Source organism: Rhinolophus sinicus, chromosome 3 (assembly GCF_057876585.1).
Source record: "Rhinolophus sinicus isolate RSI-liver-muscle chromosome 3, RSI-T2T, whole genome shotgun sequence".
Lineage (NCBI taxonomy): Eukaryota > Metazoa > Chordata > Mammalia > Chiroptera > Rhinolophidae > Rhinolophus > Rhinolophus sinicus.
In genome coordinates this window covers 16,290,220-16,317,549 of record NC_142503.1, presented here as the reverse complement: position 1 = coordinate 16,317,549, position 27,330 = coordinate 16,290,220, and the positions used below count along the sequence as shown (strand labels likewise).

The following is a 27,330-nucleotide window of genomic DNA, read 5'->3' as shown; positions in this document are numbered from 1 at the left end:
TTGCACAAAAGCGGGACCCATACTTACTGTTTCTCTTGTAATTTTACAAGGAAGTACCTGCAATTAAAAATAAAACAATACAATTATTTCCTAGGAACCAGAAGTAAGCACTTCTAGATTTTAAAATCTGGAACAATCATTGATTGCTTACATGGGCTTCTGCCTTATTGCTTATCATCTGAAGGTGATGATAAAGAAATTTGATCAGAATGCATTTAATTTGTACATTGCCCATAGCAAAAAATGAGCAAAAAAATGCCTCTAATTTATTTCTATATCTACAGCTATAACTATCTTTATCTATTTATCTATCTGGATACATTGATGTTACTATCTTGAAGTATTACCATCCATCATCATCATCATCATCATCATCTTTATCATCATCAAACCTTAGTAAAACTTCAATTCCAAGATTGGACATGAAATGATCACTTAGTCACAGTCACAGGCCACAGTGTAAACAGCTGAATTGCCCCTCTTTGGGGAACTGGGATAATTAACTTTAATTGAAAAAGTCGTTCTTAATGGGAATTGAAGACAAATTTATAAAATTACAAAAAAATCTCATGACAATGTTACATGTTAAAGCCATAAATTGGCCATCTTGATAACAGAAATAATTTCCTCTCTCCCTCTCTCCCATCCCTCTCCCCCCCCCTCTTTCTTTCTCTCTCCTTCTCCCTCCCTCCTTCCCTCTCTGTTGTGAACATTCCAGGCTATCTCTTCATATAGAACAAGTGGTCAGAGCATGTCATTTCTTATGCACATCCCAATAGTCTGACTGAAAACAAAGATTACTTTGCTTCCCATTAAACCATGCTCCCTCTGTCAACAAAAGTGCTTCTATTCTAAGAGATATTATTATTGATTTGCTTTTATTCTCAAAAGACTGCTAGCTTTTTTTCTATACAATGCTGCACACTGTTCATTATTTCAAGTAAATATATAAAGTATCTATTTCAACTCCAAAAGGGACATAGAAATAGAAATGAATTGGCATATTTAAGAGTTTAGAAACATTTAAAATATAGATGAAACCTTATGATGTAATAGTCACATTTAACACTATTGCTTAGGGCACATTTTTTTTTTTTTTTTTTTTTTTTTTGCTAATGAATAGTAAGTGGATAGTCATAAATGTAGAAAGAAACATGAAACCTCTTCCCCTGGTGAGTAAAAACCAAGAAACAACCCAAGACACTTAACTAGAAATTTCTAGTCACTTCTCAGTTTTAGTCTAAAATATAGTATACCTGTTTACCAAAGATAATTTAGCCTCAAGTGATAAGGGTGATTTCCATTGTTAACCGTCATCCTGAGACCATTTGTAAACATCTTACTATTTTTTAAAAGATCTAGTGTTGAAAACACGTTGTCTATAAATCTAAACTTCCCCCCCTCAAATATGACTATTTGACAAGTCCTTTTAATTCTAACTCTATAAAAATTATAAAATTGATTCTTTCCTTGGTTCCAATTCAGTACTACAGAAGACGTTCAACTCACATCTTCCCTTCACAGTTCAACCATATTTTAAAATTCCTAATATATACTGTGGAACTTGCTAGGAACTCGGAAACCAGTTATAGTCCCTTCCAAAATGAGATTAAAATACAGTAGCAATTATATTTTGAATTATTTAGTGCTTTGTTTATAGAATGAATGAATTTTTAGGTAAATGTAGATAAGGAATATGGAAATTGAATCATAGTGGGGTGAAAGGGGACTTGAAAAGTAAGTATATTCCAACTGGTTATTAAAAGGTAAAACTAATGAACAATGAAATCCAAAGACCTCCCTGCTCTTCTTCACTCTTCCCCCTCTAATCTTTCTTAAAAAATATTTTTCTTAATTCATTTTTTGTATTCGTATTCATTCAATAATATTTATTGATTTCCCATTATGGAGGAAGCAATATGTTAGGTACCAGGATGTGAAAGAAAATAAGTCACATTCAAACTTCCTATGTCTAATGCCATGTGACATTGTCCAGGAGAAAATCAAAACAGAAATGACAGTATAGTCTGATGATTACAAGGAAGAGTCCCAACAGGGTGCTATGAAGTTAAAGAGACAAGCATGTGCCAATGTTAAAGTCTAAATAAAACAGGCTTCTTCAGAGATGAAATTAAAGCTATACCCTTAAAACTGTGACTTTGTTTCACTCACTAGCTCAAAAATTTCCCTGCACAACTCCATTTTGAGGGGTACCACTTACTAACTACATAATGGTAAATTGTTGTTACTCCATAGTTGGACAGATCTTTTACTTCTGCTGCCAAGGAGCTTGGAAATCTTGACCAAAGTTATTTAATCTAGCTAAACCTCAGTTTCCTTGTCTGGAAACTGTGGCGACTTCTTAAATCTTCTGAAAGGATTAAATGAAGCTCTATGTGGAAAACAGGTTTTGTTTGTTTGTTTTTATAATTAATGAATTCCTAGTAAATATCATCAGCATTATTACTGCTTTCTGGGTAAAATCCAAATTCTTTAATCTCATCTGATTTAATTCTTCCTTTTCTTTTAAATTATCATAGTTTCCTCTGTTACCCCCCACCCCCATTTACTTCATAATATAAACAAATTGACCTGGTCTCAGGAGAATTATCATTTTATTATTATTTTAAATGGTTCTAGCTTTGTTTATATTGCTCACTCTGCCCCAGGCTCCACCTACTAAAACTCAAACCATTCAGATAGGCTTCACAGGTTACTTTATTCTTAAGATGTTCTTTGAGTTTTTCTGCTAAAAGGGCTCTCTAGCTTTGGAAAACTCACAACTTTTTATTTATCCCTCTCTTTACCATGAGTTATCATCTGCCTTGATATATAGATATATAGATAATAGGTATAGATATAGATACAGATATAGACATATATTCTTAAAACCAGAATAATTTTGATTTTTATCTATGACCCCCACACTTAATTTAGTAACTCCCACATAGTAGCAAATGTGTAAGGAGGAAATTCATACATCAGATAAGTAGAACAAATATTATGGTTTGCCGTTTATAAATAAATATAGTACATATAGCAAAATTGAACGATTAGATAACTAATTAAAAGATGTTTTCCTTTTCACTGGATAATATTCTCTTACTCACCTTTATTCTAAAGCAATTTTCTTTTTTAGAAATATAAATTCTAAAGCAGTTTTTTTTTTTTTTCCCAACCTGATTTATTGGTTGAGCGATTGATTGATCACATTATTTATTTAATATGCACAACAGGCCCTTCCCTAGACCTATTGTATTAGAAATTTTGGAGTTATGGTATAGCTGTGTGTATGTGTGTGTGTGTACATATATACATATTGCTGGGTGACTTGAATGTGTCCACCAGATAAATAATTGTAACTAGAAAATACTGTAATATTTTTTACATCTGTGCCCATGAGCTGATTCTAAAACCAATTTTAAAATGGAAAGAAATACATTAAAAATAACAGTATTTATTCTTGAAAGTAAGAACATTGAAGGGGACATTACTCATTTTGAAATACACAAATTCTTATTTGATTCCTTTTTGTTTGACTCTTTATAACCATTTAATGTTTTAAGCATACGTTATGTACAAAGCTTTGTGTTATACATGAAGATGAACATAATAGAAAAAGTAAGAGTCTTAGTATGATACTGAGAAGCAAAATAGGACAGACAGGACCTGGTGGTATACAATTAAGCACTAAAATGACGAAACCAGTAAATACTAGGAATCATCAATCATCAGTGTAAGTCAGAAAGCTGAAGCAATGGGGCAAATGAAATTGTTACTTGACCCTGGCTTGGAGAATGTATAGAATGTATGTAAGAAAAGATATTCCAAAATTGTATCACTGTGAGCAAAGACAGGAATGAACATTGAGTTCTGGTTGGTCACTAAGGAACCATACTAGATTTATGCTGAGAAAACTATAGCTATGAAGAAACTTAAATACTGGTTTAAGGGGTTCAGACATGATTAAACAAATTTTTTAAGAGACGATATTCAGAAAGTTCGTTTCAAAAGGTACTACTTTACCCTAAACACACGGAGCCAAATAAGGTTAAAACAAGAATCAACCATTATTCTTGGCACTTTATATACCTCATATGATGGTGCCGATGTAAGCCCAAATACTTCAAAGTCAACCAAAAGCTATATTGTTTCCCCAAGGTAAGCCAACCTGGGAGTGCCAATGGAATTATGCTAATAAATGTGTCTGATTCTGCCCATGCTCTATTCCTAGCAATTTTCTCATGTATGCTCTCAAACACATACGTGTATGTTCTAAATTTCCATTTGATGGCTGTGATTTCCCAGCACTCCGTTTACAGAGCCTCATGGTTTGATTGCTGTCTAGAATCTTGTCCCACTGGTGGAAGTGGAATTATCTCTAGTCTATGTTTGCAGATGGGTCTGATGTTCCAAAGCTATTAAGAATACTGATAGTTCGATGTGTCACATAGTTTTTTTGTTTTGTTTCTTTTTGTTTTTTTTATATTTTACTTCAGTTTAGGTTCATTGTGTGACCAGGGGTTGTTTATTTCAAACTCCTGTTTTATTTTTTTCCCTGAGAAAACAACTTGTTCTTAGTCTCATGGCCAGTTATTGGCAAAATGCAAAGTAGAGCTATGTCTTAAAACCCATATCTCTGTGTTATCATTACCATGCTCTGAGTAATCAGTTTTACTCACTGTGAAGACTCAAACAATATCAACTCCGTGAGTTAATTTATTTTTTTTATAGTTAACTGAGATAATATATGTAATCTTGTAGTAGTGTATGGTGTACAGTACATACTCTTAGTATAATAGCTGAAGCTGTCATTGTGCTTTCACTAATAGTGATTATTTTTGGATGTTTTTGTTGCTAAAAAGTTTTAAAGCAAATGACTACATATTGATAATATCCATGATAAAGGTAACTTATTTATTGAGAACTTTTTAAGTGCCAGACACTGTATAGAGTGATTTACATTTAGTATTTCTTTTGTTTTATTATTAAATTTATTGGGGTGAGAATGGTTAGTACGTAGGTTTCAAGTGTATAATTCTATAATTTAGTATTTCTTTTAATCATCATCTTAAAGGAGACAGGTAATATCATTGTCTTCATTTTACAAACGAGAGAACTGAGGTATAGAGAGTTTAGATGATTTTCACAAATCCCAAAGCCAGAAAGTGAGAGAGCCAAAATGCAAACTCTGATACTATGGTACCTGCCCTCTATCTCATAACAAGTACTCAGTATCTGTGGAATGAATGAATTTCCTGTAGTCAAGGTAAAATTATGTTATGTATGTGTTCCTGAGAGGAGAACATATATGATCTATTTTTTTCTACTCCCGTTTTTCCTTTTTATAAAATTCGTTTATTGTTGACTTGTTATTGTTTCTTTTTCAATCAGAGAGAATTGGCCAAAAATAAGTAGGATTTAGCATGTAAAACAGTGCCACATGTTAAGCATCGTTTTATTAATATGTACAATTAAGTTGTCAAAATTTATGAATGATGAGATTTGCATTTTAGGTAGGAAATGTCACTAAAACAACTAAGTTAAAAAGTTGCCATAAATTGCTCCATGGGCTTTAAGTCATTCTCTTACCATTACAGTAGTTTTTGTTTTATTTTGTTTTTAAATGCTCCCAGTTGCAGAAATAAGGCATCTAATGCTATTTTTCAAAGTACGTGGAATGCTTTTGAAGTGTACGTAGGAAAACAGTCACAGTGGTTGCCTCTGGTTATAGAGGTAAGGGGTTCATGTGTCTACAGTTAAAGAACCATTTTCATTGTACGTAGATAATTTTGTTAGAAAGTGTTATGAATATGGATTAATTTTTCAAAAAACTTTTTAATTATAAATAGCTTGTTAATCATTATGAAACCTATTGAGCATATACGAATGAAAAATGCCAAACTCTTAAACTCCTTTTATAACATAAGTTGACCAACTCACATATCAAGTGAGTTTATACATTACTCACTGAATTTTACTAAACTAAATAGTTATTAACAGGAAAACACTCAATAGCATTTTTTCCCTGTATGGCTCTACCTATAAGATGATGTTATAATTTTCTAAAATTCACTATTAGAAAACCTTGTTGAGGTTATGACATAAACCAGGGTTTCTCAAACCTGATTCAGGTTATATGAATTTTGAAAACTGTGAGCTTTCATATGATAATATGAATATATTCAATATAATCATATATGTAAGGTGAATAACTATCTTGTAACTCCCATGTTATTTCAGAACCCATTTTTCCATTGTGATCATTGTCACTTTCATGCTTCCACTAGGTTTCTGAAAAAAGATCAGAGGTGGAAATATATTTTATATGTTTTTGCTAAGTGAGCTTCAAAAGATGTTATGAAATATATGAATTATTTGAAAATGTTGACACATAAAGAAAAGTGAACCAAGAGTTTACTTTGCTGTGTATGTATTTATTTCTAATGTACATTAATTTTAATTCTCAATGTCATGTTCACATTCAACAACTTAGTTCTATGAACCAAAATAATCTGTTATATAAAATCAGTATTAATTTGAATGCTATTAATTTTGTGAGTTTTTTTGCAATGATTATTTTTGTGTTGTATTGTAAACACAAATGTTTATCATTTTACAAAAAAATGTATTCAAGCGCTTATGCTTATTTTATATATGTTTCAGTCACATTATCCTAAGTAATTCACATCAATGTAGCAGTAAATGTCATGAGAACACAAGTCAACATAAAACCCATGATAAATCTAAAATGATCTCTCTCAATATTTAGTAAAAATGTTGCAAATCATAAATACTGGGTGGGAATAATAGATAATGATGCTATTTTGCAGCTAATGTTAACGTTTTAAAATGTGATGGACCTCATGTGAGAAAACTTTATAGATCCCTAATACCAAGGGACTAAGATGCTTCAAAATAAAGCTTTTTGTGTACCAAAATCTAGAGTCTAGATTTATAGAAAAATAGCTTTTGCTATGTTTTGTTTGTGAATTTGTTATATGTATCTTCCAGAATCAGACAGAATTGCAGTTAATGTGGACATTTTATGCAAACATTTGGAGAGAATGCACTCTCAGAGAGAGTTCAGTATATCTAATCACATTTTCATAACAGTCATTTGGAAACTATCTTGGCTACAGGAAATTCATTCATTCACATTGAGTACTTGTGTTTGAATACTGCATCGCATCAGCTCTGGCTATTGGGCCCATTTTACTAAGACACCTGGTTCTTAAATTTCAGTGTGAAATGTTTAAGCTTGATCACTTCATGTATAACTGAACAGCAAGGAGAGCCCTGTACTTTGACAAAGATAAAAGGAGTATTAATGATATATTGGGCCACTTCCTTTTAATAGTCTAGAATTGATTTATTGTATGTTTTTTATCTAAACCTTTTATGAACCTATTATATTTCCAGCCTGTGTTACTTCCATGAGCACTCTACCTAATAAATAAAGTAGTATGGCACTTTCCATTATTTATCCTAAATTTATCTCTTCTAAACTTCACAGGGCACCCTTAGACCTTGTATAATTGAAGTTTGTGGATAGCTTGGTTGGCTTTCACACTATTCACCTTCTTCATGATTTAATAGATGTCAGAGTTTCTAGATTGAAGATTCTAATCTTTTAGTTCTTCTAATATACAGCTGCTCCATTTCTTTCACGATTGTTTAGTTGTCCTTCTGTGAGCATTTTCTAGCTTTATTACGTACATTTTTGGAGGTAATGCAGTCTACATTGTGTGAGAACATTGTGACTCGTGGTTCATAGAAATTCATAACAGAAAGAGTGCGCATTTCAGAATATGGGGCCAGTCCAGCCCTGTTCACCAACCAAGGAGTCTTGAACACCTTGCCTAATACCTCTTGAGTTTATTTTGCTTCCATCAAAAATTGGGCATTTAGAAAAGTTGATTTTTAAGTTCTTTCTGAATCTAGAATCTCAGAAATGAAATGACAAAATTATTATTTTTACAAAAGAAAACAATACTTTTTGATATATTCAATGAAACAAGAAATATAATGAAATAATTTAGATTAAACTTTTGTGTGGTGATTAATATGGAAATAGCCACACGGTTTCATATACTAATATAGAAACATTCTCATACTTCCGAGATGACCATGCCCCCACTTGTGTCACCTCATTATAGATTTCTGTAAATGTTTCAGAGAAAATTATGTGTTCCTCCCTCTTTGTTTATGTTGCTTACTCATGATTTGATTAAACAATGTTTAGCAAAATTTGGTAACATTTTATTGATTCATTTAAATATTGATTGAGGCAGGGGGGAAAAAATCCATATATAAAATCGACGAAAAGCTATGACCTCATGGATCTTTCATTCTAGAGTGGGGATCAAATGATAAAAACCTAAACAAAAATATTTAATATTTTTACCCTGATTGTAATAAGTGCTATGGAGGTAAAAATGCAGAGAAGAGTGTGCTATTGGTCTAAAATTGGTTCTTTCTTCACAACAGAAGGCTACCTCTCAATGGCTGCATTTTTTGTCTCCTGCTATACCTTCGAGCCCCTAGTGAGCTCTCCAAAAAGTGGTTGCTATGTGGATATTTGGCTGTGTCCTGTGTTTTTCCTTCAACCTGCTGTTATACTTTGATAGTGGAGAAAAGTTACAGAAATGTATTTCTTGTGGAAAAAAGAGAGAGAACTTTCATTTCGCACTAGATAAGGTACAATTCACAAAATGCAAAAACTGGTTGAGTGATACAGTTTTCATTTTCTTCACTGATATAGTTGACAGTTATATGGGGAAAAAAGACACGTGCTGTGAGACAAATCTCTAAAAACACATATGTGGTTATTTAAAAGTGCAACTCATGCTGCAGTTGCATTGGAATTCAGCACTGTTTTCTGGTTGCTTTGTTTCTGATAGCTTTTCTTTCCTGCGATGTAAGAGATACTGACCAGAGGATTGTTTCATTTCATAAATATTTTTGTTCAGATGATGGTTTAACTCTATTGAAAAATGTTTGCCTGATCTGAAGATCTGTGTTTGAGGTGTTTTTTTTTTTTTTTTTTTTATTCTTTCTTGCTAACTTTGCATCGTTTTTCATTCACGGAACTTTGAAGTGATTGAAAAGAGATCATTTCTCTTATTTAAATTATTTCTGATTTGAAATGAACTCTACTATAAGAATGCACATTGCAATGGCAGTTCTCTTTTACAATTTGTTATGGAACTTACACGTTTTAGACGGTCACTGCACATGGGTTCTGTTGTGTATTATTATTACCTTTTTTCCTCACTGCAAGTCATATTTTATATGCAATCATCAGACACTTTCATGCTCAAGTGGTCGTTAGCTGTGTGCGCTCCAGCTGTTCCAGACTGTTAAATAAAACTAGTACCCCCATCGGGCGTATGCCTGACTGGCTTCCTGCAGCTGCAGGAACCACTGGCTTAGAATTGGCTGCAAATGAACACTGTGATGCTGCCCTGATCCAGTGGCTCTATTTCCCAGTCCTATATCTTCTTCCTGTGTGACACAAAGGAAAGGTGAAGTAATACTCATTACTGGCAGAGGCAAACCATTCAGGATCACTTCAACTGTTCCATACATTTAGCATTATAAGTACAGCACTCTTTGAAGCTACTTCACATTTTTATGTGTCCTAGAAAGTTCCAGGACTACGGTCAAATATGCAAGTCACATAACTTTATTTCGTGTCAGAATCTTCTTTTTGAAATGCAAATAAGTTTATTTTATTTCTTTGTAATTAAAATACACGAAACAATGTTTGCTGTCTTATTAACATTGAGAGCCACCATACTACCACCACCACTAAATGTCTCCTGTGTTCTAGAGTTTTCAGGGCCTGGGATCTGAAGAGCAGTAAGATATAACTTATATCTAAACGTTTATTTTAGCAGATTTAAAGTGAATCATTATTACTGTCAGTATTGATAGGGATTTAGAATGGTCATCCATTCTCTAATCAGAAGCTAGAGTGATTTGGTTAAAGCACTTACCTGATTCTGCACAATTCTCATCCATCCTGATGTATTCCAAATTATGCAGCCTAGGAGAACAGACCCTTTCATATCAACAGAACTAAAGAATCCAATATGGCTGACTAAGAATCTCCCTTCTTTCTGCATACTTCTGTCTTCTCCCTCCTTGAAAACTCTCATAGCCCACTTATGATGAATGTATTCATGATCCATTCTGTGTACTGTTACTGCCAACATTCAGAAGCCAAAAAAATTGGCTACCAATCATTCACCACCTTAGTGAATATGGTTTGTCAAAGGTCTGCTGTGGCTCATGAGTTTGAGTTTGTGCTGACATTTCCTAGTCTCCATCCTGCTGAAGTTTCAAATGGATCTCCTTGTTTCTGTGGCTGCCCAGCCTCAACTAATTCTCAACCCAAGTAATTGAGATTATGTCACTGTTCTGTGCAAATATCTCACTTGGTGTAAAAGCCGAAGACTTGTAAAAGCTGGCAAGACATGTCTATCGTCTCTTCTGCATTCCCTCTCCCAACTCTTCGTCTGCTCTCCCAGGGCACACCATTTCAGCCATCCTGGTTTCTGGCTGATCATATAACATTCTTTTATGCCCCTGTTTTGGGTGGGGCCTTTGCATTTTAATGTCCCCCTGCATGGAAAGATTTTTTCTTACACACATATACATATATAATTTACATATTATATATATTGGGCCAGGGTTGTCCTCCTTTCCTTTGCGTCTTTGTTCAAACATGACCCTTTCAGGAAGGCTTTCCCTGATATCTCTCTTTAAAGTAGAAATCCTTTAACATTACCTAGGTCATTTCAAGTTTTGGTGTTTACCAAACACTTCTCACACCCAACGTACTATATATTTTGCTTATTCCATTTATTTATTGTTGGCATCCTCCCAAGAAAATCAAGCTTCTTGAGGACAGTGAATTTGCTTGTTTTGTTTCTGCTGTGTGACTTTTGTTGTATTTATTGTTTGAATCCTTCCAATGTAAGCTCTGTGCTGGCAAGAATCCGTTTGTTTAGCTCCGTTTTTTTCCCCCTCAATTCATATATATATATATATATATATATATATATATATATATATATATATATATATTTAAATAAATGAAAGGATATAGGGATTCTGTTAGATTTCTAGATGGCGATCTCACTCCTGGAGATTTCAAGGAGACTAGATCACTTTGGTTTTTTCTCCCTACTGCTCCTGTGACACCCCTAGTAATGTGAGCAAGGGATTAAAGGAAAGAGCACTTATATAGCAGATACTCTAAGGAGCAGCTCCCTTGAATTGGCAGGTCTGACTGTCCTTGAGTAGACAGCTGATGAAGGAGGCTCCTTCCTGAATTGAACTGCATCAGAATTACCGATGTTTGCTGCATGCAGGCAGATATATCCCGGTTTCAACCTCAAAATATTAAGTCAAATCTTGATAAGTCCAAATGTCTTTTTATTATGTTGGCAGCTAGACCTTGATGATAAGATGAAACTAAGAAGAGTTTTCCATAAACCTTCAAAAGTTGAAACAAACTGTCCAGAGCTAGTCAGTCACCTAAATTGATTGCTGCTTTATAGGATGTGTATATTTTTTATGTGCCTCTTCTGTCAACATTCTTTATATCTAACATGAATACTGATGAGTAAAGGCACCACTTACAAAACTGTGTCAATGAACGGAGAAAAAAACCTGCGTTACTTCATAACTTGTAAAATATAATTGGCATATTCAGGGTTGATTGCCTAGAATAGTTCTAAACAGTATATGAAGGTCAGAAAAGTACAACTGTAGCAAGTATATGTCCTGTCCTTACCACCCGCTTAGAATAGTAGTTGGATATATATAATTTTAAATCAAATGCAATGTTAATGTGCTTCATCATTTTTAGAACCCCTCTTTTATTCAAAGGTCAGATTTTGGAGAAGAAAAAGCTCACAATCACATTTTCTATGTCTTATGCAAGATATGTCTTATTCATATCTTAATTGATTCATAATTGAGGCTTATTCATTTTAGACAAAGTGAAATCTTTGCATTTTAATACTATTCTTTCTCATTGTATTTGGAGGCCAGATTATTGAAGAAAATGATTTGTATCTCAAAACAATATGGAATCTTTTAATGTATATAATTTTGACAAAATGTAATAGGCATAAAGAATTTACTGTTGCATTTGAGCTGTCTGACAAAAGAACAACAGGAAAAACATCCCAGTTCAGGAATATTAGAAAAACTACTGCCATGATAAAAAATTGAATATATTAATATCTGTGAGAGATAAAAGCTATACGTCTGAGGTCAGTAAGGTAAGCTTGAAAAGGAAAGAACTTAGTATTTTTGGAGAGGTGTCTATGATGATATATGTAAGTGTACCTCATTCATTTTACTACGGAAAGGATTCCTTTTTATGCACAAACTTCAATGATAATGAAGATTCAAAAAAGAAAAAAAGATAAGTCCTGTGTGGTGCCATTTAAGTAGAAGCACTACAAAATAAAATTATGTGTTGTTTTTCAGATGCATATCTTCTGATAGAAAGTAGAAAAAAATGCACATAAACACACTCAGTAATTTTACGACAGTGTTGTATTTATACAGGGAGAAAGAAAAGTTGAAATGAGGCTTACTGAGATTTTTTTTTTTTTAAAGAAACTTCTGAAGCAAATATGATGCTTTACTTGAATGTCTAAAGTCTGATATTTGGTTATTTGAGTTTCTGTTGTAGTATTTGCTATATTTTAAAATACAGGCATTTCCATAAACATACTTAAATGCATGGACAATATTAAATTGCGTTTATAGAACCTATTCAAAAAATTTTAACCATTTTCAGCTATTCCAGCTTGTGTTTAACTTTCTCTCCATGCATACTATTGAGAAGAAATAAAATGTTAGCTTTATCATTTTTCAAAGTACTTAATGACTATCTATACAAGTATATAACATAATAATTTTATATACCAATGTCATTCCATATTTTAACACATAATATTGACAATATTATAACATCTACATTCTGATTTACACGCTAATATCAACACATATTTTATTTTATTTTTAAAGACATAAAGGGAGGAATATTTATAATTTTTAGAGTTGTGGACAGTTTTGATCTTGGAAGAATTCCTGATGCTCAAAATACTAACCCTTTTAGTGAATACTTTTTTTTGGGGGGTTGGGGAGTGGGATTAAAGTAATTGACAATGAAAGATTATATACTTTGTATTTAATGAAATTTATTTGAATTTAGCATGCTTGGTCTTATTCTCTTCGGATGTGAGAAGAAGTAAAAATATCAAAGTAACTGTCTGGATATGTGAAAACTGTCCCAAGTTGTTATATGGTACAATTTTTTTCTTTCCTTTATTTTAGGAGGTAGTTTCTGGTATTTAGTGAGTTGAGTCAATCAATACTAATCATTTTTCTGGGCTTACATTCTGTCTTAGATGTGGGGGTGTGAGTATGGAGGTGGACAAAAAGGTAAACAAAAAATTACAATTAATGTATAGTTTATATAGAAAGTTTAAAAAGCATATGCATATAAAATTACCTCTACAGCTATATATGACTGAGTACCAAATGTATAACTCATAGGCAGATTTAGGACTTTCTCAGTAGATTCATTAGGGTATGGCGTTTTTTTATCAATGTCAATGTACCTATAAACCTAGTTGTTCACCTTACAAGGGGTTGGTCATAAAACCATACAGTTTTAGAATTATAAGGGATCTGCCATAGACTAAATGATTTAATCCCCCAATATTCATGTTAAAACCTAATCCCCAATGTTAAGGTATTGCAGATGGTACCTTTAGAAAGTGATTAGGTTATAAGGGTAGAGCTCTCATGAATGGGATTTGTGCCCTTATAAGAGAGACGTCAGAGAGCCCTCTTACCCCTTTGCCATGTGAGGACATAGTGAGAAAATGGCCATCTGTAATCCAGGAAGCAGGCTCTCACCAGACACCAAATCTGTTGGCATCTTAATCTTGGATGTACCAGTATCCAGAACTATGACAAATACATATTTGTGGTTTAAGCCACCCAATATATGGTATTTTTGTTATAACAGCCCAAAAGGGGTAAGACACAATCTTAGCAATCGGTCTGTCTCCATCCCCCATTTTATATACCATTGTCAAAAATTTTTTGTGAGTTTACCTGTATCTCCTGCAACTGCTAAAAAGGTAGAGTACAACCCCAATTCATCAGTTTCCAATATCAATGTGTGGTAGGAATTTGGTTTTTTCCCCCCATTATATATAAATCATGAAGGTGACTCAACTGTTCATTCTAGAGCACATCTCAGACAAATTAACTATTGCTATAAGCATAATTTTGGGTAATATTGGGTAAAGTAATTTAACACGGACATGATGGCAATAATTCCTGGGTATCTGGAAACTGCACTCTTATGAATATCATTGAAGGCTGATTAGTTATAAAGCAAAAGCTCAAATCAGTTTAGGAGACGACTGTGGTTCAACTTACAAACTCTGTAAAGCTGATTTCTAAGTGGTACATTACCACTTGTTTTTTAAATCCTTTCAACTAACATCACATTTACTTAATAATTTAAGTATCACTATTGAAACTCATGTGACTATACTAATTTTATGCACAATTAATAATTGAACAAACATGAAAAATTTTTATTTGTTGAACTTGGTATTTTGTTTAAGTTCTAAATTTGTATTTACTATCTTTTAAACTTTGGCCTCAATTTTATTCTGACATAGTGATATCACAGAAGTACTGGTTCCATCTAACTGATAACCGTCTAACTTATTAAACAAGTCATCCATTAACTAGTACTGGCCACTTATAGAGGAGAAAAAAGTTGTATTGCATGGTTATCAAAGTAATGCGTGAACATTATAACAGTTTAATAAAAAATTTGTACATGGTCATATGATCTTGAAACTCAATATCTACAGGAATACTTCCTTTTCTTTAATTGGACTTCTCTTTCCTTTGTAGAGGTTATTTTATACTGAAATTAGTTGACAGAAATTAATTTAGAATCATCTAGAGGCATTGTATAGTGTCAGTAATAACTTTCATATCTTAATTATCCTCAATATGTTTTTGAAAATAATAATTACTTGATTATTTAATTTTGAATTATTTGCAAATGTCAAAGGCCTCAGCCAAATTTTTATAACTGTTATTTATTGTTTTAGTGTGTTCTATAGGATTGCTCAGTAATATACTAAAACACTCAAACTTAAAAATAACTCAAACTATGTGTTTATTTTTGTGCTGGTAAGATAATATACCATAGTGATGTGAGTTTCCTGATCCTTAAATATTTATACAAATGTTAATTTGTATCCTTAAATTGAAAAGACAAGAACACTGAAAGGGTAATACTTTCATATTTTAACAAGATATGAAATAGACCCTCTTCTATGAAAGAACATAAATTATGTGTGAATATCTTAATTTTAGGAAGAAAATGTAGGTATAAATTATTTAACTTAAAATACCTGACACTGTATACTAGAAACATTAATTGTGTTAATGGAGTTCTAGATTTTTAAACTATTCACTGGATAAAATTTGTGATTTAGATTTAAGATTCAAAATTCAAAGATTCAAATCTTCTTTTAAGCCTATTTAAAAAAATATTTTTAAAATCTTCAAATAGCATGTTAAAAACTATGACATAATACTAATAAATAAGTCCACTGATAAATGTAAAAACCCTCATAAAATTTCGTAGGAGTTCCAAAGAGCAATATATGACCTGTAACAAAATACACCCTTAAGGAATCAAGTGGCAAATTCCTAGGAAGTATAAATCCCACTGAAGTAACCATTAAATATCTTCATAGCTAGAAATTTATTTAGAAGCATCTCACACTTGTCAAGTGAGTAACGGTATCATGATTTAACTTAATGAATTATTTTTTCATCTCCAAAAAAATTAAACATCTGTGCTAGGAACATATTCCATAAATAAAATAATATATAAGAAGCTAAACCAACAAATACGATTTTATGTCCAGTTATAGATCCACAGCTTGTAGCAGGAAGTTAGGATGATTTTGTTTGCAAATTTTAGTGAAACTCCAGTTAGCGAATTTTGTTAAATCTCTAAGAAAACATGTTGGTTTGGTTAACTAGAAAGCGAGAGATGGGTTAAGTTGCCTGATACAGGGATTGTGTGCTGTTCAAGGACCCAGGTTCCTTCCTGCTCTCTTCAATTCTGTTTTTAATTCCTCCAGTGATAAGAGCCATGCATGATTGTAAAAAGTAACCAGTGGTAATCTGGATTATATGCTTTCTTGTTTATGACCAGTCAGTGTGAAAGAGGGAGAAAGAGAAAGTGACACAGAGATGTCATTGAGAATAACTGAAGAGATTCTCTTTTATCTTTAAATCAATCAGGAAAAAAGGGCTTGGGATTCCTGAAATTTGCAAATTTGCCTGTGGTTAAGTCTTCTCTTGAGGAACATAAATTGACAAGATGGGAGTGGAATATAAAAATCTAAATATGAGATTATTGAAGAAAGAGAAAAAAAGGGATAAATGCTGGCTAGCTGTTGGGGGTTTTCTTCCAGTTTCTGAGCTTGTTTATTCCAATAGTATGCCTAGAAACTGAATATATATTGCTATTGGATGGATTTGAAGCTCACTGAGCTGATCATGAGGTGAAATCATATCAGTCATCCATTTTAACACTAATTTATCCCCATTCTGGTGTATGGATCAGGAAATGGTTTTGGTCCCCTGAGGTATTAATATTTTCATTAGCTTGAAATTTATCAAAGTTCTCAAAATATCTAGTTATTTCTTTTCTCCTAGTTCACAGTTAGCCCAGAAAACACCCAATCTTGTTTGGAAATACCAGGGAGAAGGTATTTGTGTTGTTGTCATGTCTGGTTATTACTCAGGTGTACTCACATATTTAATTATTCACTGGGCGAGTCTTTGAAGTAACTTAGGTCTGAAGTAACTCAAGCAACTTTGGCTGAAGAGCCAGATATCCTTGCAGTTGGAGCATCATTTTTCTGCCTGGCCAACCAAAAGATTTTTCAGTTACACAATTATTGTAGCCCTTCGAGTTCTGTGTATCTATTTCAGTCCTAGGGACTCTGATCAATTAGAAACTAACAAATGCTCTCTTGCAGCCGCTATTAATTACAGAAATTGTATCTTGCAACTGATAGTTCATTAATATCATTTGGTCTCAACACCCAAGGATCTCATCATATGCACGGAAATAAGGACGTCTATTTCAACTGCAAAATCTCTTAGCAAAATTCCTAGCTAACAGAGAACCTCCACAATACTTTTTTTTTTTTTTTTTTTTAAGGCCTCCCTCCAAACTGTGTGCAGGTGAAGAGAAGTGTTAAGTACCAGGGGTGAAAAGGTGAGGAGTAGGTGTGCAGAGCTGGGGCCCAGTCCAATACTTTTGAAAGATACAGATATGCCATCATTCATGTATTTCTCAACACCTGAAGTAGAAAGCCATTTTCATCCTCTCTTAAGAGATGGATGGAGTAGGTTGAGTGAGTTACACATGATACAACCGCTCTACCAATTCTCATTTCCTTGTTAAATGAATCTCTTTTATACACAAAATAATCAAAGCATTTTGGACATCTCAAAATCTTCATTAAGTCCGTATTTTAATTAGCTAACCAGGCAGCTAAGCAAACTCCATTATCATGTGCAGAGGTTAGTACAATAATTCTAAACTTCATGGGAAGGGCAATCATATGAATAAATGCTACATTATAACATTATGTTCTGCAATCCTTGGTTTAGCACTTTCAAAATTTATCCCTATGCATATTTTCTAGATTTTGATGATACAAATCCAAAAATTCTTGTAGTGTTTTCATGCTTCATCTTCCTTTTCAGAATTTGTGTTTGTAATTGGGTCCCTCAGGCATGTTGGGTTCTGTTTCTAATTTAGATCAGGAGATAATTAGAAATGCTGGAGGATGGGCATAATAAAAATGATTTTCCTTTGTAAGGTAACTCTCAGATGAATTTGCTGTTGGATTTTAAACAAAAGCAAAAAGTGTCTTGGACTTGGAAGGAAGGGCTGCTTCTGCTAACAGTGCAGAGAGAGCTATTTGGGGATCCGGGGGACCCTGAGGAATCGGGATTGCATCTTATTCTCATATTCAGAGTCTCACTTGTTCTCAATCGATTCAGTAGCTTTCATACAGTGGTAGTAATGAGACTGCATGGAATCAACTTATACTTTTTATAATTGACAGCATCAAACTTTTTGAGTTTAATATCTTAGGTCTATGGTTGTAGATGATACAGGATTATTTCATCAGTCATAAAATCCCTGTGGTTTTCTCTTGGGGCCTTGAGCCAGAATTTAGGGCTTTGAGCTTATTATTCGTTTTCTTCAAGCTGTCAGTACAGTTTGATAACAACCAACTTACCTTCCGAGTTCACACATTCCTTTTGCTCTTTAATTGTTCTCTCACTCAGAACAGCCACCTGGTCCCTCAAAGACTGGACTCAGTGGGCATTTTGCTCTAAGTTACCATAGGTCATAATATAATTAGCTGTTTTGCTACTGCAAACCATGGGATAATAAAATTTCATTTTTAATTTTAGCTGGATTTTTTTAAGCAGTCAGCTATACCAGGACTGATAATAAAGTCAATATTTCCTCTATTGCCCTGAGGTTTCCAGTGTTCGCCTGAAACCACTTACAGCAATTTATATCATTTTGGATTTTGATGCATCAAGTTTGCGAAGCCAAATTCACATGTGAGTTTCCTAACTGCAAAGGCAGCAAAGAAATCTATTCTTTGGAATTATTTCTTGCAATTCAGGAATTATAAAGCAGGTCATTCAATCAATACATTGGAAGGATATTTAAAATTAACTTGTCAGAAAAAAATAATGACAAATATATAATACAGTGATTCTTTTATTTCCTTTGGGCATTGCCTATTTGTCTTTTTACTTTTTTTTTTTCATTGTGGTGCTCACTGTTTTTTATTTTATTAATTTGTCAGAGTACTTTGTCCCTTAGAGATACTTAATCCTTTATCATATATGTTGTATGTATTTTTTTCCAAATATGCATATTCTGATTAATTTTGATTTATATTTCATTAGAATCCTAAGTTGCTGTGTTTTTGTTTTTTTTTTAATTTTCCCTGCCAAATGTCACTCTAAAAGAGCTCAAATCATCCTTTTCTGACTGATAAGAAATTAATGTATATTTGGAAATACAGTCAAACCTTCTGTTTTTAGCTATTTCTTTGATATATTTGCGTAAACAAGTTGAAACAAAACAAAATCTTAGTAGTTCTTTTGCTCCTGAGTTTGTAGTTCTTTTGCTCCTGAGTCTGCCGGTCAGTGACCTAACCAAGTTACATGGCCAAGATGAAAGTTGCAGGAGTGGGAATGTGGGTGATTTACTCGGCAAGGAGGATCTTCTCAGAGGTACATGGTAAGGAGTGTAAATGTGTAATCCGAACAAAAGGAGCAAATGAAGACTTAGAAATGGTGACTTAATTATTTGATTGTAATCTCTTTCATTACCATATGGTTAGCAATTTTCTTTTCTTTTTTTTTCTGTCTTTCTTTTAAGATCTGAAAATATTAAGCAATAATTTCACTTTTACATTTTAAGTCATTTGGCATTTATGTTGACTTCCCTAGGCCATGATGATATAATTTTATATCAAATAATTGACTAATTTGCTGAGCAAATTTGTCTGGGTATTTTTTCATGTTTTAAATTAGTTTCAACTGTTCTTTTTTTAATTTGGGCAAGTATTGTAAGTATCGAAAAAAATCAAATAAGCCAATATCACTAAGTGGTCAAAAAATACCACAAATGATATTGTATTGTCCTTATTGCATTCACACTAAGATGACAGTCTTTCAAAAAGGTATGTTAAGTTAGTGCATTCCAATGAAAACCAAGGTGAAAATAAAGATAGATGGTTAGGCAGACTCTTAGGATAAAAATTCTAACAACTGTACACCACATAAACTGTTGCTCACGAAAAGTGGCTTTGCGCTCCTGTGAACCAAAACATTGTTGCCTCTACCTTCTCCCATATACCTCAAGAGCCAATTTTTCCAGTTAGTCACTACGCCAATTATTTCAGAATAGCACTTACTAAGGTTTATCAATCACACACTTTAGTATAAATGAGCTTTTCAATACTTTCCTGAGTTTTGGTTCAGTGTGTTGCAAGACCTGGACTAAGCATGCTTGAGAGCATACAAAATAGTTAAGAGAGTAAAGGGAATGTCTTTGCAAGTATATGAAATGGTTTCGGGAATTTGGTGTGAGACTGGAGTCTGGAGTTTTGGGTTTTTGTATCAGCTATGCTAGTATTAAACTTTGGGGAAATAATTTACCCCTATAAAGACTCATGTTTTTGCATTTATACAATTACTGATTTGGGTTAGATTAACTCTGAGGTCATATTGAACTTTAAGCTTTTATGAAAATAGATTAGAAGTGGGAAAACAGAATGATATCCTGTAAAACATCTTGGCTTACATTGTAAGTATGCATATGAATTAATTAGCAAACATATGCTTAACGTCTACTTTTAATCGGGACAGTAGCCAGATCCTAATTTCAATCTTTCTTTTTTCTTTAAACCTACACATTTTTTGTTTAAGGTTTGCTTTCTATGCTTAATTTATTGACTGAAATATAAATATTCTAGGTGATGTTACGGTTTTGTTGTTTTTGACGGGGGCAATTTTTTTCCTCCTCCCCCAGGAAACAGTTGGTAATATCTGGAGACATTTTTGTCTGTCACAACTGAGCATGTGGGCATTGTTACTGGCATTAGGTGGAGAGAGGCCAGAGAGGCTGTCAAACATTCTACCTAGCACAGATGGCCCCCCACAACAAAGAATTATCCAGTCCAAAATATCACTAGTGCTGTTCTAAAAAACAAACAAACAAACAAACAACCCCTCTGATGTAAATGTACTCTGACTACAACTTGATGCATTTGCAAGGGGCTGGATTTGCCATTTCTTTTCAGTAAAAATCATACAATGATTTTTGACTAAAAGGATAAGATATTAAATTCAATTGAATCATAATAATGAGAGATTTGTGTTTTTTAAAATAACTATCTTAGATGTTCTTGAAAAAAATAAGATATATTCATAAGATACCTGATACAGGAATGATAGTGCATACACTTTGAGGACCAGTATTGTCTATAATAATGCAAGAGTGAACTTAACTGACATCCAAATTGAGAAACAACAGACATTGGCTTCAGTCCAGTGGTCTATTAGATGGATACATGAATTTGATATTCCTGTTCATCGGGAATCAATGAAAGCATCTGACTGCTTACCAAAACATTCTGGAGGTTAAATTTTATTTTGTTTTACATCTCAGTCCCCACAGAACAGGAACTCGATTTACTATATATATATATATATATATATATATATATATATATATATATATATATATATTAGTTATATATATATATATTAGTTATGTCCAGATTTTCCAAAATAATTGCAATCTAGTAATAGCCCCTATTTTGTACCAACTTTATTCACATTTATCAATGCTACCATTTGTTTTATATCTATTTATTTTATATTCTTTCCTTATTTTTTCTTTCAGGTTTAAGTCCTCAAGTATAAAACCCATATTCAATGTTCTTCCCTAAAAATGCAAAAAAAGCTTGAAAACCATAATGCTAATCATAATCAAAATTTATTGCTTAAAAGACAAACTTGTCATTCTCATTAGCCTTGGGAAACACACACACACACAAAAATTAGTCTTTTAATAATTTATGTAGTGAAGATTTAACTATTACTTGGTCTTTGCAGCAGATAAATGAGAGGCACTTTTTTACTAAACTTGGATACCTCTTAAAAATTACTACAGATAGACTCCCCCTCTTTTTTTGAACTTGCTGAAAACAACTAAATTCATGTGATGTAATGAAATACACACTGGTTTTTGAAAAAGCATAATGGATAAAATAATTATGGGTAGCGATGCATAAAAAGAGTGGTTCTCATTGATATAATTGAGTAATTAAAATAGAAGTCATGCTAGTACCTTGGCAACCTGAAAGGATAAATGAAAAATTCTATAGTCAAAATCATGACCTCTAATTTCCAAGAGATTTGGGTAGCGAACATCTGCTATGGCTGATCACAGTAAGAACCACTTCATGCCTGAAGGCTTAATTTCCAAAAGTTACGGCTTGTTCACCCTTGATCACTTTGTTGAATTACATAAATGAATTAATTTATAACATCATCAGCATAAAAAAGGTCAATCTAATGGGTAGGCTTGAAAGTGAGAGTCCAAAGTGTTTTTTGAAATCAAGTGAAAGATAGAGAAGTATTTTTGTATTATTTGGAACATTATATTCACTAGCAGGAGTACCATCCATGATCAGTATAAGTAAAAGGTTTTAAGGAAGCTCCCTAGTCTTAGAAAGGAGTTAAGTTATGCATTCATTCTTTGTTTCATTATATTTGTTGCTAACAGAACATTGTTCTACAGTGTGCTAAGTACTGCTCTGTTATTGTGGCTGCAACAAAGAACAATAAATATTAGTTTCCTGTACTCCATAGAATGTATTTTAAGACTATGCATTTTAAGACTATGTATTTTAAGACTAGATACCAGAAGGTTAAACAATAGAGAAAAATAACAATAATATCACTGTGTGATAAAACCTAGAAAATAAATGAATGTGGCGAATGGAAGGAGGAGAATGTGTTTAAGGACTCGTTTAAGCACAATAGTCAGACATTTCTGAGAAGGTGATATTTGAGTTGAGACTTGATAAATGTGAAATGTGAGCAAGGCATTTTCCACACAGGAGGAACAGAAGTGTTAAAGATCCTGATGCAGAAATGAGCTTGCTGTATTGGTGAAAATGAATAGATGCCAGTGTACCGGAAGAAAATCGATCAAGAGCAATAGATGAGAGATGAGTTTAGAAAAACAGGCAGGGACAGCATTATAATGCATTGTGAGTAACATGGGCTGCATAAGAAAATGAGGGGAGGAGGAAATGGGGAGTTGTTCTTCAAGGGTGTAATGTTCCAGTTTGCAAGATGAAGACGTTCTAGAGATCTGCTGTAAAACATAGAACCTATAGTTAATGATAGTGTGTTATGTATTTAAAAACTTGTTATGAGGGTAGATCTCATGTTAAATGGTCTTACCATCAAAAAAAAAAAAATGGCAAGGGAATGCAAGGTATCTTTCAGACATCTTGAGCACGTTTGTTACCTTGTTTGTGGCGAGGTATGCGCAAATGTCCAAACTCATTGAAATGTATACATTAAATACCTTAAGGAAGTTAATTAAACAAGAAAGAAAGCACAATTAAAAGGTATGGTAATGTGTTGGGGAGGCGGCCACATGCACCAGTGACATCAGAGCCCGCGGATGCCTCCAGGTGTCGATGCCTGCAGTTGACAATGGCAGGATGGTTGAAGCCAAAGCCTGCACATCTTCATCAGCTACTGCTCGAGCCAATCGGAAAGCAGGGGGAACGACGTGAAAAATGAGCCCTGTTCTCTTGGCTTTTCTTAGAACAAGCAGGTGGGAAAATGAAGACTGATAGCCTGGGTCTGATATTATACCACATTTTTAAACAGGTGCTCAGAATTCATCCCCGAATATCACCTTTTAGTCTACTTGGCAGAGAGGATTACTGCAGACACCACCAGCCTCAGAGTTGTGCCTGGTTCTCTGTTTACCTTTTCTGGAAAACAGAACTAAATGCTAACTTCATTGGATGGTGGTCCCAACGATGAGAAGGTTGTGGACGTTTTCAACAAAGAAAACATGGTGGGGTCGACCCCTGACCCATTTAATTGTCTTCTGTAATATTGTGCTGGCTTCTTTGCCAGGTACTGATCAACCCTCTATTATTTAGAATTGAAAACTTTGATAAGCACATCCTCAGTGATAGATCCGCTCATACAGTTCATGATCGCTGCTGTTTCCATCCCCAATTAATATTGTCTAAACCCTGTACCATATGATCGGGAAGGGAGTAGGGCTACCATTGAAAGGGTCCGGCATGCCTTTCATTTATAGTATTTGTTTGCATTTTTCTGCTCCATTTTGCATGTTCATTGCAATAATATGGTCTATCCTTATATCTCACAGTTTGTCCTGTTAACAGCAAATAATTAATTGTATAACTCTTTGAGATCTACCCATGTATTATTGCTATATAGTAACACTGACCATGCAATAGACCCAGAAATGCCCTTTTCAAAATTATTCTAAGACTGTTTCTCAGCTGTCTGATGCTGACGTTAGTCATATTCTTCTAAAATGCATATTTTTACCCATGAAACAGTCTGTTAGTTTTGCTATTATGTGTCTCTTCAAAAAGATAATTCCTCAGATTCAGTAGCATTTGTTGTTTCTCTGGTCTTAAATGCTTCATTCAACAAACATCCATTTATTGAATAGTTAGTCAAGGTGTTTCCAGTAGAGGTGGGAGAGCAAGAGAAACTCAGTTCAAAAAAGTTTTCTGCTAGAAGTCTTTCTACTCAAACAGTGAAAACATTTCATCTGTACTATGTACTGTATTTTCGTAAGAGACTAGTTCTTTAATGACCAATAAATTATATGCCCCCAAATTAGTTTATGTAAAGTTTGAGACAATCCCCATAATATCCTAGGTAGCAACATTGTTGCAACTTTTACTTACTGAGAATGTCTTCAGCAGCTGCGCTAAATACTTCAAAGAACATTCTTTCACTTTTATGGTAAGGGAAAGCTGTCATTTCCTTTTATTTCAGTAAAGATGATGTTTGGGAGGCAAACAATAGACAAAGAATACAGTATAAATGATGAACAAAATTTTGGAAACTACTAAACAGGAAAGAAAGAGAACACATTGAAAATAAAGATGATTTAGTCTCCTTTTTTACTATGAAGGCTATAAAAGTGAACCATACTGCTGTGAAAATGAGTGTTATCTAACCACCCAGTTATTTATACTTGCTTATAGATATATTAACAGCAGAAAGTATAAACACATTGTTTTTCCTGCATTTGTTTTCTTAAGGGACTTTTGCTACCCCCAGCTATTTTAGTCAAACAAAACGGGAAATTGTAACAGTTCAATTCTGATATCACTCTCTAGTCTCCACACATCCTCTGTTGCTGATTTGCAGTTCAATTACCATTCAGTTTTAAGAAACATACTTCCAGTAAGGATAGAATGAAAACCATTACATTGCATTCTTTAACAATTTTTTTTTTTTTTTTTTCTGTTATGGAAGTACTCTAGGATTATCTTAGATGATTACTGTGATACCCACAATTAGTTACTTGCAGTTTGTCTCAGAAACAGAAGATGTGAGTTACATCTCTTGGAGGGTTGTGTTCTCATGCTTTGCAAATAGAGTACTGCACAATCCTGATAAGACAATCCATTCATCCTTTTAAAAAGACTCAAAAATATAATTAGTAATATTCCATCAGAGGTTGTCATTACCACATACATTACTTGATGGATTAAAAACCTACCCTACATTTCCAAAGTGCAGTGTGTGTCATATCAATTTCACTATATTGATTAAATGGGACCACACCAATAAATTTGGACAAATGAAAAAAAAAAAAAGTTACAATTGCTGTAACAAATACGTGCATACATTTGAGGGCTGTATATTTCCTTAGTTGACTTCTGAATTTCTAAGGACCATTGTGTTCATAAACCTTGTTTTTGACTCCCATATTAAAGAACAAAAGAAGAATATTGAAAATTTATACCATTAACAATTAATTGTTGTGGTTCATCAGTTGTATAAGCATTGTTATTTTGTGTCAGTAAGAGAATAAACTTTTCATTCAACATGTCATCAATGAAAAGATGTTTTCTACATTCAAAGATGGTAAAATGTGGAAAAATGCATCTTTTTGAATTGATGAGTTAAGGTCATAATGATATAGGATTCTGTTGTCTGGTGTCCAGAGTTCGTGGACTCGTGTACCCGAAGAATGAGGAGACGGACTGGAGAGTCAAAGCAAGATTTAAGCAGGAGCAGTTTTTATTGCAAAAGCATAAGAGAACAGGCACAAGACAAAAGTTCTTCTAAGAGAGAGGGTCCGAAATGGAATGCCTCACAGGCTGCGCTGTGCTGGGAGCTATAATAACTCCAAATCAAACTTAATTGCTCTTCTGTACCGAAGTCAATCTTGGCGGACCCCGCAAGCTGATTGGCTCCCCTGTACCTGGCCAGTCAATCTTGGCAGACTCTGTAAGCTGATTGGCTCCCCGTCCCTGCAGTACACCTAGCTGACAGTTTTGGTGGTCTCTGTAGCTTGAATCTATTTGCTAGCTATTAATTTCCTCCAGCTTTGTTATGGTCTTTGCCTTAATCCCCTCCACCCATGTCCTTGACTTCCTATGATTTTTCCTGTCTCAATAAGAAATGGGGTTTACACTGAAAAAAGTTTGTACAGATTTTTTAAATTTTCCCGTAAAAAAATCCTTAATACAATTAAAACCACATGGATTATGGCATTTATTGTAATTTAAGCAACTCTGCTTATTTCCAGCATGCCTCTAAGACACTTTGTTCCTTTTCTACATATATTTGTATGATCATAAAAAACAGATAGTTTTATCTAGACATATAATATTTTATAAAATTATTTTTTGGATATTATTGTATTATTATATATTAATGTGCAAAAAAATCACAAAATTTAGCTGCTTAAAAACCACAAACATTTATTATTAAAAACACTGGCTGTGGGTTATGAATCCAGATATGACTTAGCTGGGTTGCTGCTTTAGACTCTTTCACAGGTTGCAATCCAGGTATCATGAGAGGGACTGAATAGATGACTCCTTGGGGGAATGAATGCTTCAGTTCCTTGATGGATGTTGGCCATGGGCCAGGGTCAGTGCCTTGTCCTATGATTCTTTCCAACATGGCAGCTTGTTTATGCAATTATGCAGAGAAGGCAATAGAGTCCGCGAGAAAGATGTAATTCACCATCGTTGGAATATATTAATATACCTCCACCTTTTCGGTATTGTCTTAGGAGAAAGTAACTAGGCCAGCCCACATTCAAGAGGAAGGGGGTACACATGGGTGTAAATACCAGGAAGGGAGAGATCATTGGAACCATTTAGATATATACCTACCACAATTATGAATAAAAATCAACTGTGAAAAATAGGAGACATAAATTTTTAAACAACTTTTCTAGTGATCTTTTTTTTATTTTCTCTCCTATGGCCTATATTTTTTTTTTGTTTGTTTTTTGACAAGTTGCGAAAAGGCTATTGTTAGAAGATAGCATCATAAAGAGGAAGGAAAGACTTTTAGAATCCTAGT

The 27,330-nt window shown here is 33.6% G+C and overlaps 1 protein-coding gene across 6 annotated transcripts in view; it reads left to right on the top strand.

The window, feature by feature from the left end:
* LOC109456629 (cadherin-10) overlaps positions 1-27,330 on the top strand; it is a 145,831-nt gene that overhangs the window by 10,928 nt on the left and 107,573 nt on the right. The gene's annotated exons all lie outside the window — the stretch shown is intronic.